The sequence below is a fragment of the Chenopodium album genome, chromosome 9, assembly GCF_948465745.1.
Source record: "Chenopodium album chromosome 9, dcCheAlbu1.1, whole genome shotgun sequence".
NCBI lineage: Eukaryota > Viridiplantae > Streptophyta > Magnoliopsida > Caryophyllales > Amaranthaceae > Chenopodium > Chenopodium album.
Genome location: NC_137842.1, coordinates 25,341,366 through 25,360,469, shown reverse-complemented (window position 1 = coordinate 25,360,469; position 19,104 = coordinate 25,341,366). Strand labels below are relative to the sequence as shown.

Below are 19,104 nucleotides of genomic sequence, written 5' to 3'. Positions count from 1 at the left end.
GGAAAGGTAACCCTACAAAGAAAGCTCTTGTTTCCTGGAAGTTTATGTGCCTTCCCAAGTCTTGTGGTGGTTGGAATTTGATTTCCTTGGAAGACTAGAACAAAGCAGCTATAACTAAAGTGCTTTGGGACCTTGCTAGCAAATTTGATACCCTTTGGGTCAAATGGGTTCACATTTACTATTTTGCAGGCAAGACTTTTTTACTGCTCCTATTCCATACAAGGCTTCCTTGATTTTGAAAAAGATCCTTGCTTGTAGAGAAATTTTAAGTGATATTGGTGGATGGGATAATGCTACTGTCAATGGCAAGATGCAGATCAAGAAACTATACAATATCATTAAACCTCAGGGCCCTAAAGTTCCCTTGAAGAGAATCACTTGCAACAATCAAGCTTCACCAAAGAGTATTTTTGTCAATTGGCTTGCTATTCTGGATAGATTGGTCACTAAGGACAGACAGTTAGTCTAAGTTTCCCTTGTGATCCTTGCCATTTTTTCTATGCTGGTGCTAATGAGAATGTGTACCATTTGTTCTTTGATTGCAGTTATTCAAATGTGATCTGGTCTTCATTGTTACAAATTTTGGGTTTCACTAGGCTAGTGTTAAGCTTTGCTGATGAAGTGATCTAGATTGCAAAATGCTGCAGGAAAACTGATGCTAGGAGCAGACTCATTGTGATGTGCTTTTGTGAAACAGTCTATAATGTGTGGCTTCAAAGAAATGCTTTTTTGTTTACAAGAAACTAAAAATTAGCTTCTGAGTTGATTAGGGAGATAATTTTTTGGGTTGCTTACAGATGAAATAGCATTGATAGATATTTACTGTATTCTGCTTAGGTTGTTGTTCTGGACCTGGTTCTTAGTACCCTTCCTAGAAGGTGTCTAAGTTCTTGAGTCCAGTACTTGGTTCCTTTTCTTCCTAGAACCCTACCTAGAAGGTGGCTAGGCTAGGACTGGAATTTGTTTTGGTGTTTGGTTGGCCAGTTTGGTCTTTGGTGTTTGGGGTGTTACTGCTTAGCTTTGATGTAAGTTGTAACCTTATTCTTTGGTAATAAAATTTCTATTTACCAAAAAAAAAAAAAAAACCAATTTAATCCCTTGCAAACTCTCTAGAATTATACCCTTTATCAAGCTCCAATACAATACAAAAAAATAAATAAAACTTTAATATCTAATTTCTAAAATACTTAACTTCAAGTCTTGAAAAAAAAAAAAAAAAAAAAAAGACTTCAACAATCAAAATTCGAATACCTGAATAAGATTTTAGATTAAGAATAGCTTAATTTAACAATCAAATATCTTAATTTGTAAAATTTTAAAAAACAATTGGAGCAAGAGAAAAAAAACAAATAACCCTAGATTGAACAACAAATCGACAATACAACAAAGAACTAACAAAACAGTAAAAGATTACCTGAAATATATAAAGACTCCGATCAACTCCGTGAGTAACGACGCCGTCGAGAGTGCAAGATTGAAAGATGACAGACAACGGACATGTGAATTGTTAATTTGTAACTCAACTAGGGTGCTCGAGGGGTAGCCGCATTTGTTGGTCATGGGTGGGGATCTGGGATGGCCGGCGAGGGGTGGCCGGTGGGGCGCTGAGTGACAAAAGGAGTTTTTAATAGTGGCATTATTGAGAACAGGGATTTGGGAAAAGACCAAAGAGAGAACAAGAATAGTAATATAAAAATGTTTTTGTTTTTGTTTTTGTATTTTATTTTTTATTTAATTTTTTTACATATGCCACTAAAATCAAAGTATTACGGAATATAGGTTTACAACCAAATCTTAACTAAGATCAAAGGTTCAAAGTGTTACAATTATAAGTGCTACCTAATGTTATAGTGTTACAACCAAGTGCTATCTAATATTAGAGTGTTACAACCAGTGCCACATAATACGAAAGTGTTACTACAGTGTGTTATTCAAAACCAAATTGTTACATAGCTGTTACTTATATATTAGAGAATTTTATAAATCTAAAAGTGTTGCCTTTTGGTGTTACTGAATGTCAGTTTTGTAGTAGTGATTCCAACAAAGCTTTTTGAATCAAATGAAAGTTAAACGTATTCAAACAAAGCTTTGGAATCGAATAAAAGTCAAATACATTCAAACAAAGCTTTTTTGAGTCAAATGAAAGTCAAACACACTCAAACAAAGATTTTTGAATCAAAGAAAGTAAAACACATTCAAACAAAGCTTTTTGAATCGAATAAAATTCAAACACATTCAAACAAATCTTTTTAAATCAAATGAAAGTCAAACACATTCAAACAAAGGTTTTCGAATCGAATGAAAGTCAAATGCATTCAACAAAGCTAATTAAATCAAATAAAAGTAAAACACATTCAAACAAACCTTTTTGGATTTAATTAAAGTTAAACACATTCAATCAAATCTTTTTGAATCAAATGAAAGTCAAATACATTCAAACAAACCTTTTTGAATCAAATGAAAGTCAAACACATTCGAACAAAGCTTTTTGAACCAAATAAAAGTCAAACACATTCAAACAAAGCTTTTTGAATCAAATGAAAGTAAAACACATTCAAACAAAGCTTTTTGAATCAATTGAAAGTCAAACACATTCAAACAAAGCTTTTTGGATCAAATGAAATTTAGACACAATCAAACAAAGCTTTTTGAATCAAATAAAAGACAAACACACTTCAAAAAATCTTTTTGAATAAAATGAAAGTAAAACACATTCAACAAAGGTTTTTGAATCGAATAAAAGTGAAACACATTCAAACAAAGTTTTTTGAATCAAATGAAGGACAAACACATTCAAACAAAGCTTTTTGAATCGAATGAAAGTCAAGCATATTTCAACAAAGTTTTTTGAATCAAATGAAAGTCAAACACATTCAAAAAAAGGATTTTTAATCAAAAGAAGGACAAACACATTCAAAAAAAGCATTTTGAATCAAATGAAAGTCAAACACATTCAACAAAGCTTTCTAAATTGAATGAAAGTCAAACACATTCAAACAAAACTTTTTGAATCAAATGAAGGACAAACACATTCGAACAATGCTTTTTTAACGAATGAAAGTCAAATGCATTCAACGAAGCTAATTAAATCAAATAAAAGTTAAATACATTCAAACAAAGATTTTGAAATCAAATGAACGTAAAACACATTCAAACAAAACTTTTTTAATCAAATGGAAGTCAAACACATTAAAACAAAGCTTTTTGAACTAAATGAAAGTCAACCACATTCAAATGAAGCTTTTTGAATTAAATGAAAGTCAACCACATTCAAACGAAGCTTTTTGAATCGAATGACAGTCAAACACATTCAAACGAAGCTTTTTGAATCCAATGAAAGTAAAACACATACAAACAAAGCTTTTGGAATCAAATGCTCGTAAAACACATTCAAACAAAGCCTTTTGAATCAAATGAAAGTTAAACACATTAAAACAATGCTTTTTGAATTTAATGAAAGTAAAACACATTCAACAAAGCTTTTTGAATCGAATGAAAATCAAACACATTCAAACATAGCTTTTTGAATCAAATGAAGGACAAACACATTCAAACAAAGCTTTTTGAATCGAATTAAAGTAAAACACATTCAAACAAAGCTTTTTAAATCAAATGAATTTTAAACACATTCAAACAAAGGTTTTTGAATCAAATCAAAGTCAAACACAATTTAAAAAAACTTTTTGAATCAAATGAAAGTCAAACTCATTCAACAAAGCTTTTTTAATCGAATGAAAGTCAAACACATTCAAACAAAGCTTTTAGAATCAAACGAAGGACAAACACTTTCAAAGAATGCTTTTTAAATCGAATTAAAGTCAAATGCATTCAACGAAGTTAATTAAATCAAATAAAATTCAAACACATTCAAACAAAACTTTTGAAATCAAATCAACGTAAAATACAATCTAATAAAACTTTTTAAATCAAATGAAAGTCAAACACATTCAAACAAAGGTTTTTGAATCAAATGAAAGTCAAACACATTTAAAAAAAGTTTTTTGAATCAAATGAAAGACAAATACATTCAACAAAGCTTTTTTAATTGAATAAAAGTCAAACACATTCAAACAAAACTTTTGGAATCAAATAAAGGACAAACACATTCAAACAAAGCTTTTGAATCAAATGAAAGTGAAATGCATTCAACGAAGTTAATTAAACCAAATAAAAGTCAAACACATTCAAACAAAGCTTTTGAAATCAAATGAACGTAAAACACATTTAATCAAAACTTTTATAATCAAATGAAAGTCAAACACATTCAAATAAAGATTTTTTAATCAAATAAAAGTCAAACACAGTCAAACAAAGCTTTTTTAATGGAATGAAAGTCAAACACATTCAAACAAAGCAATTTTTTATCGAATGAAAGTAAAACACTTTCAAACAAAACTTTTGGAATCAAATGATCGTAAAACACATTCAAACAAAACTTTTTTAATCGAATGAAAGTCAAACACATTCAAACAAAGCTTTTTGAATCAACTAAAAGTCAAACACATTCAAACAAAGCATTTTAAATCGAATGGAAGTCAAACACATTCAAACAAAGATTTTTGAGTAAAATGAAAGTCAAATGTATTCAAACAAAGCTTTTTGAATCAAATGAAAATCAAACACATTAAAACAAAGCTTTTTGAATCAAATGAATGTAAAACACGTTTAAATCAAGCTTTTTTAATCGAATGAAATTCAAACACATTTAAAAAAATCTTTTGAATCAAATAAAAGTTAAACACGTTCTAGCAAAGCTTTTTGAATTAAATGAACGTCAAATGCATTCAACCAAGCTAAATGAATCAAATGAAAGTAAAACACATTTAAACAAAGCTTTTTGAATCAAATTAAAGTCAAACACATTCAAACAAATCTTTTTGAATTAAATGAAAGTCAAACACATTCAAATAAATCTTTTTCAATCAAATGAAAGTCAAACACATTCAAACAAAGCTTTTGAACTAAATGAAAGTCAAACACATTCATACACATTACATTCATTGGGGCATTGACTTTGCGGTGACTTTTCTATCTTCTCTCACCCCTTTCATGGTGATTTTCTAAGCTGGTTTCTTTGCTTTGTTTGATCATCAATAGCAAGGAAGAAGAAGCAATCTACTCCTAGTCCTCAAAATACACTACAAACTTCTAATCTGAATGTGTTGAATGATGGATTATTAGGATTCTCAAGTTCTTTTAGTTCGATCCTAGAAGGAGGTGGTGATGAACTGGTTATGCCGCCGGCTCATATGGTTCATCCATCTACTGGAATGATATCAACAGATGATCTTCTTCTTTTAGTGAAACATCATCAATCATTTTTTGCAGGTTAATCGAAGAAATCTAATGAAACAGTAACTAGGGTTTCACCGATTACTATTCCATTGAATCCTGCTCAATTTTCAAACCTGATTACTATTCTTGTGGATCCTGGGCGACCTTTGAGCCCGATTCCAGCTAAGGAGCATTGTAATCAGTCTTCTAATTTTCCTAAGGCTGAAACTAAGGAAGTTGAAGGGAAATGGGATAGGAAGCTCACTACTAAAGGAGTTGCCCTGTCTTTTATTGCCCCGAAGGTTCAAGATGTAAAAGGAATAGCTTAGCTGCATGAATCTGTATTGAATGCAGGTAATTTGAAATGGAAGAATGCTATTGTATTTTATGTTGTTGGCTATTACCCTACTATTGCTGTTGTTCATAGATTTATTGTTGAGAACTAGGGTAGTATAGGAAAACAAGATATATATTGGCATGATGATGGGTATTTCATGATCAATTTGAAATCTGAGGCTAATAAGAATATGATTCTATGCTCTGGTCCTCATATGTCTTTTGGCAAGCCAGCTATAATCAAAGCTTTGAGTTCTAAGTTTGATTTTCACGCAGAAGTTCTGAGGATTGTTCTTTTGTGGGTTAAGTTCCCTAACCTTCCTTTAATGAGGGTTTCTTTTGCTATGGTATTAATTGAGATTGATATAACTAAGGAATTTCCTAGTTCTGTTCTGATTGAAAGTCTTAGTGGTGACATAATTGAGTCGAAGGTAGTGTTTGAGTGGAAGTCACCCTTCTATAAGAAGTGTAATAAGGCAGGTCATGATTGTGCTGCTATCAAAAGCAGTGAACATCCTCAAGCTTTGAACCATAAACAAGCATACAAGCAACAAGCTCAAAAAAAGGTGTGGGTTCCTAAGCAGAAACAATCTGTTCCTGCTGAAGCACCACCTGTATCTGGGCCTGTTCAAGCTATTTCAGCTGTAGCTCCTAGTGATTGAAATTCTAATGATTGCTGGAGAGTTGTGGGAAGGAAGAACAGAAGTAGCCATAGTGTCAGAAATTCTCAGCCAATTGCACAATCTAGTTCTTTCTCGGCTCTCAATGAAGAATATGGTGGGTTTTTCATTATTACTGGCGGGGGTCAGTCAATTCCCTCTCCCATACATATGATTATCTGTTCTTGGAGTGTAAGGGGTTTGAATGACCCTGGCAGGGTAGCCAATGTTAAAAGGCTGCTTAGAAATCATTCAATTGAGGTCATTGGTTTACTTGAGACTAAGGTGAAAAATGGTAAATGCAAGACTTTGCAGAAGAAGTTTGGATTGCCTTGATCTTGGGTTGATAATTATTGTTGCTCTCAAAAAGGAAGAATCTGGGTTGGGTGGAATCTTGATGTGCTCAATCTTGATGTTCTAACAGTGCGTGAGAAATTTATTCATTGTGCTGTCAGTCATAAAGATTTTACAGATCCAATCCTATGTTATTTTGTTTATGGTCTTCACTCTATTCATGATAGGAAAGCTTTATGGACTGGGATTAAGGGTCTTGGTATGTAGTAAAATCCTTGGATTTGTGTTGGGGATTTTAATTGTATCCTTTGTTCTGATGACATAATCAATGGTAATCCTGTCTCTGATTATGAGGTGAGGGACTTTCAAGTCTTTGTTGATACTATAGAATTTTGTGAGATTAAGAACAAAGGTCCTTTTTATTCATGGTTTGATAAGTCTCATGATGGGCCTAGGACTTGCACTAGAATTGACAGAGGTTTGATCAACTAGGGCTGGTTGGATGTCTATGGGCATGTTGAGGCTCTTTACTTTAATCTTGCTCTTTTTTATCATCGTCCTATCTTGATTGAGCTTTCTTCTGCCCCTTCTTCTAGAGGAAGACCTTTCAAGTTTTAAAATTGTATAGCAAAGCATCACCAGTTCCAGGATATTGTAAGGGATGCTTGGAGTGATCTTGTGCCTGGAAATGCTATGATGAGAGTCTGGAATAAACTTAAAATTGTTAAAAGCAAAGTTAAGGCTTTGCACTTGAAGCACTTTAGAAGAACTGCTGAAAGGCTTGAAGCTGCTCTTATTAATTTGGATAGCATTCAAAATGATATTTCTGAGAATGTTGATAGTCCTGAGCTTCAAATTAAGGAATCTGAGGCCATTGCTCGGGTTAAGTATTGGACTGGGATTAAGGAGAGCATTTATAAATAGAAATCTAGAGTGGAATGGGTGAAATAGGGTGATGCTAATAATCATTATTTCATTTCTATGATGAAGCAAAGGCACTCTAGAAACATAATTGATTCTATAAATAATGAGCAGGATGTTTTGCTTAGAGAATATAATCTGGTAGCTGCTGAAATCTGAAAGTTTTATAAGAAGCTGCTGGGTGAAAAAGTTGCTTGGTTGCCTGCTATTGATTTGATAACTATGAGAAAAGGGAAACAGTTAAGTTCTGCTTCTCAGCAACTTTTGATTGCTCCTATTACTCATGCTGAGATTGACAAGGCTTTAAAGGACATTAATGACTTCAAAGCTCTAGGGATATATGGCTTTAATGCTTATTTCTTTAAGCAAGTGTGGAATAATGTTAAATCTGATGTCTATGCTAGGGTTCAGGAGTTCATTACTACTGGTGTTATACAGAACAATGGAACTGTATTACCATTACTCTGGTTCCTAAGGTTCCTATTCCTTCATATGTGAAAGAGTTTAGACCTATAGCTTGATGTACTGTGATTTATAAGCTGATTTATAAAGTGATAACAGCTAGGCTGGCTCAAGTTATTGGAGAGGTTGTTGATGAAGCTCAAGCAGGGTTTATTCCAGGGAAGCATATTGGGGATAATATCTTGCTCGCAACTGAGTTGATTAAAGGATATTCTCATAGACTCATTACCCCAAGTTGCATTCTTAAAATGGATTTGAAAAAAGCTTATGATTCCCCTGAATGGAACCTTTTAGGGGCTGTTATGGAAGAGATGAGTTTTCCTAAGCAGTTTATTGATTGGGTTAAGGGGTGTATTACTTCTGTTTCTTTTTCAATTCTGTTGAATGGGTTTCCTAGTGTTCCTTTTGATGCAAGTAAGGGGTTAAGGCAAGGAGATCCTATGTCTCCCTTTTTGTTTTCTATTGGGATGGAGTACCTTTCAAGGTGCTTGCATGATTTACAGGCTAATCCTGACTTTAATTACCATCTAAGGTGTGAGAAAATGGGTACCACTCATCTAATGTTTGCAGATGAGCTTTTGATGTTTGCTAGAGTTGATATAGTTTCTATTCAGTTGCTTTATCAAGCTTTACACAAGTTTTCTATGGCTTCTGGCCTCTTCGCAAACTTAGATAAGAGTGAGGTGGTCTTAGGGGGTGTTAATGAAGAAGATTAGAAATTATTAAGCGGTGCTATTGGGGTTTCTCAAGGCATTCTCCCTTTTAGGTACCTTAGGGTGCCTTTGTCTTTAAATAAATTAACTATCAACTAGTGCAGACCCTTGGTTGAAAGAGTTAATGCTAGAATCACAAGCTGGGCTTCTAGACACCTTTCTTATGCAGGTAGGATCCAGTTACTGAAAGGGGTTCTTTTTGGGATTCAAATTTATTGGGCTCAAATCTTTATCCTTCCAAAGAAGATTCTTAAAGAAATTGAAGCAAGATTCAAAGCTTTTCTTTGGACTGGAACAGCTAGTTTTTCAAGACTAGCCCTTGTTTCTTGGGATACAGTTTATTTGCCTAAAGTGAGTGGAGGGTGGAATGTCCTTTCTCTCCCAATTTGGAATAAAGCTGCTGTGACTAAGTTACTTTGGGATTTATCTCATAAAGCTGACAACCTTTGGGTTAAGTGGGTACACATCTATTACTTCAAAGACAGAAACTGTTGGGATTGCCCTGTTCCTAAGAAATGCTCTTGGGTACTTAGGAAAATTCTGCAATGCAGGGAAGTTGTAGACAGTGTTGTGGGTGGGGTAACTTTGTTCAAGGCCATGTGATGAAGATTAAAAAGCTTTATGCAATAATAGAGCTACTCCTAAGAGTATTTTCATTTTGTGGCTTGCTCTTTGGAACATAATGGTTACAAAGGATAGGTTATTGGCATAGAATATCCCCTTTGATCCAGTTTGCCTGCTTTGTTTAAAGAAAGCTGAAACAGTTCAACATTTTTTCTTTGAATGTTCTTATGCTTAGAAAGTGTGGGAAGCTGTTTTGAAAGTGTTGCATTATAATAGACAAGTTTTGCAGTTTACTGATGAAATCAAGTGGATAATGAATAATTGCAGAGCCAAAAAGGGACTACTGCTTATGGCCTTTCCTGAGACAGTTTACAGCATCTGAAGTCAGAGGAACTCAGTTGTTTTTAATGGTGTCTGCAAACCTGGTGAGATTCCAATTAAAGACATTTTTTTTAATATGGCCTGTAGATGCAATGAGACAGATAGTGCTTTGTTAATTAGCTACTTTCTTATCTGTTTGTTGTTTTTGTTGTATGGCCTATTTGTCCAGTCCTGTTGTGTGTTGTAGCTGAGTTTGGGAAAGTCTTGGATGTTTTTGTTTGTTGTCCTCACTACTATAAAAAAGGCCAAAGAGACCCATTGAAAAAGGCCAAAGAGAATGCTTTAGAGGCGGTCTCTAGCTCTGCGGTCTCTTTGGCAAAGAGACTGCTTTATTAGAAACGGTCTCTACAATGAAAAAAATGAGACCGCCTATCTAAGATAAGTGGTCTCATTTTTTTGAAAATTGGGACCGCCTATCTAACATAGGCAGTCTCTTTTTTTAGAAATCTGAGACCACCTATTTAAGGTAGGCAATCTCTTTTTTTCAAAAACTAAGACTGTTTATTTAACTCAACCGATCTCTTTGGTCTCATTTAAAATAAAAAAAAAATTAAGCATTTAATTATTGTTATAGATACGGAGTACTATGTTGAAATTACTGGAATATTGCAAGTTACACCTTCCCATTAAAAGAATCAAAATTGCATAATTAAATGTTTCATATTTAGATACAAACTATTTTATCAAACTTGAAATCCATTACAAAATTATATTGAAATTATATGTATAGTTATATACAAAGTGGAAGAGATGGAAACGAATTCTTCAACTGCAAAATCTCGAACTCTCAATTGTCCAATACCTTCAATGTTCTTACAAAATCCCATAAACCTGATTCAGAAAAAATCATTTTCCAAAATAATCAAAATAACTTATAAATTACATAGTTTTTATTAAATAAATCGTTAAAAGAACTAAAAATAAACAGTTACCTCACATTTCATCTAGTATACCAATGAGTTAACAGTAGATGAAGGCAGAAGAAAAGTAACTAAATAACCACCAACTTTAACTTTATATTTTGCATATTATAAGACGTTTCCCTTTCTTTTCGTATAATTCATGCAATTGGGCTTTAATTTCCCCCAGATTGCAACCATTTTACTCTGTTCAAATTCAAACCCAAATCTGGTCGACTAAGATTGTAAGAGATCAATACTCATAAAGAAAAGAAAGTACAAAAAAATTAGGATAAATTGACGAGTAATTTTGACAGATTATAGTTTGTAATCTTAAAATTTTGATTTTCCTCTTATTCTACCTCATACAAACTATTCATAAAATCATGCCGACAATTGATAAACAATAGATTAAAAAAAACAATGATTAAAATTATAATTAAAAAAAACAAACATTGGAATTAGAAGAAATACGAGACATCATAAAATGGCAATAATTTCTTTCACTGCTTCCTAGCTGCACCGATTTGCACCTGTCGACATTTTAACGACAAAATCAAAAAATTAAAATAGATTTGACAAATTGCAATTGTAGCCCACTTGGATTTGACAAATTTCAAAAGTTATTAGGGATATAGGGTTTTCGTTCATGCTTACCATCGGATCGACGAAGTTTCCCATGGATTGAGAAACTGTTCGTTGACACCGTAGTTTCCCATGATAGGAAGATTTCAAGAAAAAGATAGGGACTAAATAGAGAGAGAAGAGAGAGAGAGCTAAGAGAAGAGGTAGAAGATGGAGGCGGGTTGAAGATAGGAGAAGTTCTAGGGTTTAATTAGAGCTAGTGTATGAGAGACCATTTTAGTGATGTAACAGGTTTCTCCAAATATTTTTTTTTTTTGGGAAAAATAAGGTGAGACCGGTTATCTTAACACAGGTCTTTCTGTTTTAAAGTTTCATAAAAAAAATATCGAGAGAGACCTGTTACCTTTTAAAAAAGGGTCTCCTTTTTTAAAATTAAAAATTTAAAAACTAAGAGAGACCCGTGATTTGTAAAACTCGAACTCTTGAAACAAAGAGACCGGTTATCTAATTAAAGGGTCTCTTATTTACAGTCTCTTTGACCAATTTTGTAGTAGTGCCTGTTCCCTTTCTTTTTTCAGCCTTCCTAGAAGGTGGTGAGAAGATTAGGGGGCAGGCTCAGGTTCAATCTCTAGGGTGAACCCTTCATAGAAGGTGGCAACTTAGTCATAAGATCTGATTTTGGTTTGGTGCCTGGCTCAGGCTGTGTAGTTTGGGGTTTACAACATAGCTTGCTGTAAGTTGTATTTTCTTCTGCTCTTTTGGTAATAAAATGCTATTTACCAAAAAATAAAAAAAAAGTTAAACACATTCAAACAAAGCTTTTTCAATTAAAGGAAAGTCAAATATATTCAAACAAAGCTTTTTTAATCAAATAAAAGTCAATTATAGGGAATATTTCAAGCATTATCCCTAGTTTGAACTACACTGTGATCATACCTTAAAGTACGGTGGCGTCCAAAGGCAAGGAAATAGAGCAAAAGAGTCGCCAACAAGTTTTAGGAACTTGTAAATCGTTAACAGGGTGAAGGTTACACCCCTTAACGATTCAGGAGATCGTCAACTCCAATAGGCCTGGAACCATGACTGGTAGTTCGGGGATGAAGGTAAAAATCCAACCTAAAAGAGATTGAACTTGCCGTAATAATAAGCCTCTACTTTATTCTGATCGTATTCATGTGCGCTTTCTGACTAACATGCAATCAATAGGTTTACCCTAAACCTGTTTAATCTATGTTGGTTGAATATTAATGCACAAAAAAAACTATTATTGGTGATCACTTGAATTATAATCAAATTAACCCTAAAAAAGATTATTAATTATCTTATTAAGCGTGATTACATGTACCAAATTCCCTTTAAACATGCATAAAAGGTGTGATCAAGCAATAACAATAAATATAAATCAAGCAACATAATAATAATAATAATAATAATAATAATAATAATAATAATAATAATAATAATAATAATAATAATAATAATAATAATAATAATAATAATAATAATAATAATAATAATAATAATAATAATAATAATAATAATAATAATAATAATAATAATAATAATAATAATAATAATAATAATAATCATGTTAAAGCATAATAATAATAGCAAGATCCTAGGCATGATACTAACAAGATTAATAACAAACCCTAGCATGTCACTAAACATCAAAGATCAAAGCTTTAGCCCTAACATGATACTAACATGAATATTAGAAAAGAAAATAGGAAGCATCATAATTATCATAATTGTCATATTTGATTTTAGAAATTATAGTTATTACCCTAAACATGATACTAGGAATCATTGTTGTCATTCAAAACATCAAACATCCTAACATGATACTAGGAATCATAATAACAACCTAGACATGATTTCTATATCATAATATCAATAAATCAATTAAAGCACTTACTTGGATGCCTCGTATCTCTTTCTAGCAAAAAAATACACACATTAGTAACTTCAAGGAAAATATAAAATTAAACAATTAAATTAAATAATTGAAAGAGAGATTTGGGACCAAACCCTCAGAAATTAAAACCTTTCACGTCTAGGGAAAAGGAAACTTCGAATTTCGCTAGATGTTTCTAAATCTTGTGAATGCGGAATTTTGTATGCAAAAACCTAGAGGGAGAGAGGGAGCGAGAGAGAGAGAGAGAGAGAGTAATCAAGAATTTCTTAATGAGAGTTGATTATGGAAAACAGAGGTTTTAGGAGGCTATTTATAGAGAAAATCAGTCGGATGTGATAAAAAACGAATCAGAGTTTCGAAGAGAGTAAAACACTATTGGCGCCAAACGTTGGACATTAGCGCCAGACGCTAAGGCTAGCACCAGACGCCAAGCCTTAGCACCAGGCGCTAATGCTGTCGTCAGGCGCTAGAAACCAACTTCACACGTTTTCTTAATTTTGATAAAATTTAGCCGTATAGAAGGGCAACATCATATTTTCCATAAAAACACTTCTTTTATTGTGATTAAAACTCTAAAAAGTCAACTAATGTCAATTTATCAATGCTAATTAAATTAGGAATGAAAAGAACCTTCTAGAAGAATCTAGAAGACTAAAATAAATTCTAATTGCATTAGTAATGATAAATCAATATTAGGCCCTCCTGTAGGTCATTGGGCCGCACATAAATATCAAACCGGGCCCAGTTTAGTAATTTGGCCAAAACATCCTCATTATTCATCGGAATTTGGCTTATAATATATCATTAGAAAGCTATTTTCAAACCCCATCCAACTACACTATTATTGGACCCTTGCTACGGACCAAACAAAACTAGATTGGCTATTTTCATAAAATAGGTTTTCAAAAACAGAGAGAAAGAAAAGAAATAAAAACTATCCACAACACTAGACTTTCCACACTTTCACTTCATTCGATTATGATTTGACGTGAAAGGTACTCATCATCGGATTTGGTTTTGAGGGAGACACAACGCAAGTTTCGAAAACAAAAGTCAAAGTATCGATAAGGACGGAGAATGATTCAGAACGTTCTGTGATCCTAAATCACTCATGTAACGCTGATACCTGCAAACTAGCATTAGTTAAAACATATAAGAGAGTCAAGAAACGCGTATCTTGCACCGCCAAGCACACGTCTCTGTAGTAACCAATTTGTTGCTGTATTTCCGTTGTGATAACTTTCCACAAGCTAAGGAACGTCATCTTGCTTTTTTGATGTTCACTCGTCTCTGAACAATGGAGCTTCTTTAATAGGATGCCCACGCGTTTCTGATCAGGAGAGCTTTGATGATATGTCCACTTGCTCTGAACAAAAGAGCTTTGATGATATGTCCACGCGTCTCTAAACAATAGAGCTTTGATTATATGTCCTCGCTTCTCTGAATAATAGAGCTTTGATGACATGCCTACGCGTCTTTGAGCAAAAGAGCTTTGATGATATGCCCACGCGTCTCTGAGCAAAAGAACTTTGATGATATGAATGATTGTTGCGATAATATTCCGAAGACCAACGCTTGTCGATCTTTAAAGATCGCTTGAACTTTGCTTCCGCTATGCTAGTACGTTGATGCTTTTACTGCTTGTGAACCATTATGTCAGTGCCTCTACTTTTTATGAACCAGTATGTCGGTGTCTTGCGATGAGCTAATGTTTAGGGTCTTTAAACTAAGTGAGACGATCTTTCATCAGGTCGATCACTTATTGCGATTGTAATCAAGCCGACTACTTAATCATGTCAAATTGCTTATAGGGGCTAACTAGCGTACCAAGGAACCAAAAATTGCTAAAAGAAGTTGAAATAACTGCTCTGAGTGGTTAAGTGTTCTGTCGCCGCTACAATGCCTCTGGTGCCGCGATTTGGCTCTGTCGCCGGACGGAGGGATCTAGTGCCAGGCGTTGAAATCTGTTGCCAAACGCTAAATGTTTTCGTCTGGCGCCAGAATCGGGTCTTCCGTATTCTGCTCTTGCTGCCGCTGGGATGCACCTGTATTTATCTTTGACTAAAGGAGATTTCTAATCTCTTTAGTTATTTTAGGGTTGACCTAAGGTTTAATGTCACTTGACACGACTCAAGGTATAAACTTGACTCGCTGTGATTAACTCGAGGTTGACACGATTCGAAGTGAAATGACCCGTGTGACTCATGACCCGTGTGTGCATTGTATTGTGATCGTGCGACTCGAAAATGCAAAAAAAGAAAAAAATTTCCGTCATTCTTGTGGAGGGTACCGACTTTCTCCCGAAAAGGAAAGACGCGAAAAAAGAAAGAAGCGAAGTTTTTGAAGGTGCATGTTGAATGAGCTTAATTTGTTATCGTTATCTCTCATAGTACAAGGGTTGTAACATCTTTTACTATCCTAGTTGAATCGATAATGAAAGTATTTAGGTAACTTAGGCGGGGAGGTTGAGTAATTCATACTTTGTGATTTAATGATGATTGATCTTGATAAGACAAGGCATGCTTCAGCGTTATGTTAAGATTTCATGACATAAGGTTTCTAAGGGTAGTGTATTTGGTCATGTATCTGTGATGTGTGTGAAAGTGACACTAAAGTTAGGCCGCAAAGGCTAAGTATGTGGAAAATATATTGAAAAGAGTCAAATGATGGTGACTCTTAGGCTGGGTAGGCTAATAATGTAAGGATTAAGCCCCAATGTCTAGATCTATGTAGATAGGGATGAGCATAGGGGATCCCTTGATATGATCATGGTGTGTGAATATGAATATGAATGCATTTTTATTACGGCTGCACCTCGATGTGAGGTTGGCTACGTATCCGTTAAGAATCAAGCCGAACGTAGCTCTAGCCGAACCTCGCACAAGTGTGTATACCTCAAAAAGGTCTTTTGAAAGGTTGTAACGTGGTTAGGCTAAAGGTTGAAGAAGAAAGGGATAAAAGGCTCAAGACCCTAGATAAGCCCCCAAGGTGCGCAACTTTGCTTTTGAATATTTGTATTGTCATGCTTGAGGTTTAGCTCTGTTTTTTTGCTTTTGCACATATTATAAGTGTGGGCAATCCCAATCATGCTATCTATCACTCACTTGGCATTCATGTTTCTCCGGCACGGTACCGAGCACTCGATAAGAGACGCAATCTGAGACGTGTTCATATCGAAGACATGTTCATGTGAAAGACATTGGAACACTTGCCCTTTTTGTACACTATTATTATTATTATTATTATTATTATTATTATTATTATTATTATTATTATTATTATTATTATTATTATTATTATTATTATTATTATTATTATTATTATTATTATTATTATTATTATTATTATTATTTATTTATTTATTTATTTATTTATTTATTTATTGCTATTTTAATCTTTTGAAGTCGTTCAAGCGTTTTATGAAGTTACATAAGTTACACACTATCCTATCCCAAGGTTAGGTAGATATAGGTTGAAAAATGAAGGGTCTATCGTTAGAGGAGGCTCAAAGTGGTTTACTAAAAAGGATTGCATATTTGAAGGATGAAAGGTGATATGATGTGGCTACAAGGGGTGCCTCAAATCATTGGTATACCTTGTGCTTAATTTGTATGGATTTTTTTAACGCAATGCAATGTAATGATCATATCCAAGGAAATAAATGCTCATTTTATTAAAGGAAAAGAAAGATGATCCTACAAAATAAATCTAAGGAGAAAAAAAAAGGTGCCTATGCTAGACTTATTGGGGAAAGGGTAAATAAAAAATAGAAACAAGATCATGAAATCTTGTTGTTGAATCTTGCCTCTTGTCCCTTGGCTTATCATCACTTGGTGTTCTTGCTGACTGGAGGTATTGGAAGCCCGTTATTGTCGATCAGATATTGGATTGCTTCCTTTAGCTTCCAACAGCTCTCAGTATTATGACCCCTACCTTGATGGTACTTGCAGCGTACATTTGGGTTCCAACTAGACAATCTCTTCTCAAGTGGGGGATCTTGAATGGGTCCAATAGGAGTAATGAGTCCCTTTGCATGGAGTCGATCGAAAGCATCATCGCAACTAATTCTAATAGGGCTGAAATCCTTTCTTAGTTGCTTTCTAAATCCTCGATTATCCATGGCTAAGATTTCATTAAGGTCAAAAGTACTAACAGTGTAACTAGAGTAGGTGTTTTCGGAAGAAGAAGGTTAGTCGTTCTTCTTTTCTAACAGCCATTGTTGTTATTGTTACTAATCCTGGCCTTTTTTTTTTCTTGGAGGAACATGGAGGAGACTTGAATCAATGAGGTCTTGAACACGATCTTTGAGAGCGAGGGTGGTGTGACCACTAACTCCATGTTATCGGCAATAAGATTTTTGGGTCCCAATTAGGATACCGTTTTTCAGGCGGAGGGTCTTGACTAGGATTAATGGGGTGAATGAGACCTTGATCGTGAAGACAGTCAAAAGCTTCATTGTAAGTCATTCCTATTGGTGTGTATTCTTCAATGGTCCGTTTCTCCCCTAGCTTAGGAGCATTGAGTTATTCATTAAATCCTTGGTGAGAATTTTGTTCGATAACCATCATCCAATTTGCTAGCCTTTCTACCATATTCAAGAGCATGGCAATGACATCTTGCATTTTTCGAACGTCCTCTTTTAGACTTGACAAGTTTTCCCTGGTATTATCTAGGAAAGTACTTTCATCCTCCTCAGCCATGGCCACTTCATCAAGAGAGGTTATAAGTTGTCTCGATCATGGGCTCACCTACAGGTGTGTTAAGGGGTGAATAATCAAAGGATGTTTGATCTTCTGCGATGGCTAGAATCTCAGAAATTTTATTGTCATCAATAAGATCTTGAATAGCTTCTTTGAGTTTCCAACACTCCTTAGTGTCGTGACCCTTTTGCTGGTAATATTTGCAATGTTTATTAGGATCCCACATGGGTGGCCTGGCTTCTGAAACTGGATCCTTGATAGGTCTTATGGGCATGACTACTCCTTTGTAGTGTAGTTTTTCGAAAGCTGTTTCATAACTCATACCAAGTGGAGTGAACACTCTTTTCGACCTTTTGATGAGTGTCATTTATGGCACTCATAGGGTAGTCTTTTAGGGTTATTTCTTTCCCTTTTTCATGCTTTCTTCTCATATTTTGGGTCTTTTTTCCTTTAGTTTCTCTTTCTCCTCTTTTCTTTAGGGTTCTCGTGTTTTTCTCGTGTTTTCCTTTTATTTGGCTCTTTTTCCCTTTTATTTCCTTTCTTTGTTTGCTTGTGTAGGTACTTGGAGAATCACCTTTGCAAAGGAATACTCGGAGAGGCCTCGGAGAGGTCTCCAAGGTATTGCCAGCAGGCCGCGGGCGCGGGCTCAAGAAACACAAATTGCCAGATTTTGGCAGGAACTACCCGCGGTTGCCCCGCAGGCTCTCCGCGGGCGCGGGAAACTTAGAGAGGGCTCTCCGTCTCAGAGAGACCGCGGCCCTCTGATTGAGCTTTGGGAGCAGGGGATTAGCCGTGGGCGCGGGTTTATACTGCCGCGTGCGCGGGTGTTGCCCAGATAGCCCGCGGAGGGTTCCGTACCCATTTCTCCGCGGCCGCGGGTTCATTGGGAGAGGGCGCGGGATTTGTCGGTTTCTTCTTTACTTATAAATAGAATTGTAATTCCTTTTTGAAACCAACTTTTTTATAATATTTCATTAGCTTAGTTTTAAGAGAGAGAATTTAGAGAGAAGTTAGAGAGAAGTTCTTGGTTTTTGATTTGTAACTCAACATTTGATTAATCAAGTTTGGATTTCTTCATTTTCAATCATCAATATTAGTGAGAATCTCTTCCTTCTTTCATCTCTTACTTACTTGCTATTTGATTTATGCTTGTTGCTTGTTTTTCTTTGGATTTGAGTTTGATATTGTTTAATATTTTGATTTCTCTTAGATTTTGATATAGAATGATGATCAATGCAATTTCTAGTTATTTGTTCTTGAATTTAACCATGATTAGTGAGTAGATTAGTTGCTAGGGAAAGGGGGAAGCATGTTTGATTAATGAAATTGCTAGTTCATGCTCTTTGATTGATTGATTTGTTGCAATTAAATTGGTTGACATAGTTTTGCATGTGATTG

At 34.6% G+C, this 19,104-nt stretch overlaps 1 long non-coding RNA gene across 1 annotated transcript; it reads right to left on the bottom strand.

Annotated features, from left to right (window-relative positions):
- Positions 1 to 10,230: 10,230 nt before the first annotated feature.
- On the bottom strand, positions 10,231 to 11,435 carry LOC145559676 (uncharacterized). The gene is made up of 3 exons (XR_014092861.1): positions 11,161 to 11,435; positions 10,537 to 11,036; positions 10,231 to 10,435 (listed from the first exon to the last, which is right to left on the bottom strand). It is a non-coding gene; the product is annotated as an uncharacterized LOC145559676 (long non-coding RNA).
- Positions 11,436 to 19,104: the final 7,669 nt, after the last annotated feature.